We start from the raw sequence: 2,267 nt of genomic DNA on the forward strand, positions 1-2,267 counted from the left end.
TGCAACAATGCAGTGTCGTCCTATGAGGTGTGCTTTATGCATTTACTTTGATAACTAAGCAATCAATCGTGTCGATCGTCGTGTATTTTGCCGTGAGCAGAAGCCGTGACCCAATGACGTGTGATAAGAAGCGCAACACTTTCGTCGCCCCCCTTCTCGCGTGAGAAGATACGTGAGAAGCTAGGTGACATCTGCGCCGTGTCATCTGCAGTTTTTTTTTTGTCAGTTCTGTGTGTGATTTTGTCAAATGTCTTAAGTGCTATAGATTAGTGTTTTTTTTGTATTTTGTTCCGAGCAAAAAGAAAGAAAAAACTGTGTTATAACATTTTAGCACCTCCAAATCCCAGAATATTTCATAATCTTCAGAATGTTGACGAAAATATGACGAGTAAAATTAAAATTACACTGCAATATTAGCTAATCAATGAACTTACAATGTTATTTAGAAGAAGTGTTTATAACTTAAAAACAACAACCAGGAACAACCAATTCACAGTTCTGTAAGCACAATATATCGCTAAAATAATGGCAGTATAATCCAAATGGTTTTGTCCACAAGAAAACCGTTAATTGAAAAATGGCTTAATGCATTAACACAGTTAAATCCAAAGACCAAATTCTAAATTAAAGATTCATTCATAATGTAAGCAATGGACTATGAGTAAAAACTTCAATCATGTAATGTTTTACTAATTAATTAGTTAAGAAATGATAATATTATAGGCTATATATTATACTGGAATGCATAAATACACACATTCCAATTTTTAAAATTATTTCTCCAAAGTTGTCCTCATTTTACAGATATTTTATGTTCTCATTACACATTATATAATTAACTCTACTGTCACAGTGTGAACTCAAACAACAAACAATTATCCATAAGCAAGCATTCAGTAGCAAAACTGATGACACACCAGTCAGAATCTCAGGATAGTATAAACAGGAGCACAGGTGACTGCTTTAAAAATGCATCCTAGCACTGGAGAGAGAGCTGAAAGAATCACCGACAGGGTTTTACACTGCTTACACAGTGTAGTACAGTATAGTAACTATAGTAACAGTACTTTATATAAGGGACATTTCACTATTCGGTCTCCAGTAAACAGTATGACAGGTTTGTGGCGAGGGGGGCGTGGTTCAGCGAAGTCTGCAGCAGGAGAGAGGGGCGGGAGACGAGCGGTGAGTAAGTAGGTCAAGTGCAAAATGATGAACAGCTTGTTCACTTCCTTCCTTCCTTACTACGAACCTTGTTACAATGTTGTACACACTCAAACTTGTGACTGTCAAATTTAGCCTGTTTCATAGTTAAATGAAATTGTTATATGCATTTATTTCTGTTCAAAAGTGTGGAAATGGATTTTTAAAAATAAGCTTCAAATAGGCCTATTCCTTATCCTGTGGCATTCTCTAGTGGACAACATTAATATCACAGCTTTTAGCCTCAGGTTATGTTATCACATAGGCTTTGATAATAAAATAAACTGCATAAATAATTGAGTTTTTTTTTCTTTGAGCACTCATTATAATTCACTTTTCAAGCAATATCACCTAAAAATCTATTAAAAAACATGTAAGCCTATTCAGTGACTAACATGGAGCGTCCAAATATATTCACAGTTACAGTTTAAATAAAATAATACAATATAATAATATAGACTAATGTTAATCGGAGCACATATGAACTTACTGGTAATAATTAATACCACACGTCTCTAAAGAAAAAAATTATACAGTAGACCTCATTTCTGAAAACTAGATAATTGTATGATCAGCAGATGTCTATTATTTCAGAGTTCAGGTTTTGTTTTTTGTTTTTGTTTTTTCATGTCATACAGCTGCTTATTACAAGAGCAGTTTGTTGTAGGCTACTCTACATGTTCATATTAAGAGCCTATATATTGATAAATGATTAATAAATGTTTATACATAGGCCTATTTGAAAATGTTTTGAAACTGGTCTACCCAGTTTGATACATTTTCATTTTCAAATGTTATGTCTATTAAAATAAGGCTGTAGCTCATATAGTAGCCTATTGTTCATGTGCCTTATGATCACAGTCATAGGGAGACAGTGGCGTAGTGAGTCAGCCCCAGGCCCATGCAAAAAAATTGTACGGCCCCGCCAAACGTTATGGGCTCCAACTCGGTTAACTTAACTTAGGCCCTATTGTTGATTTTTCTGAAGTAAATAATGTTACGTGAATCGTGACTATTCACAAGCTTATTTATTTACGGTATAGGCTAATGCTTGGAAATGATGTTTA

Source organism: Sinocyclocheilus rhinocerous, unplaced genomic scaffold, assembly GCF_001515625.1.
Source record: "Sinocyclocheilus rhinocerous isolate Xijiao unplaced genomic scaffold, SAMN03320098_v1.1 scaffold270, whole genome shotgun sequence".
NCBI lineage: Eukaryota > Metazoa > Chordata > Actinopteri > Cypriniformes > Cyprinidae > Sinocyclocheilus > Sinocyclocheilus rhinocerous.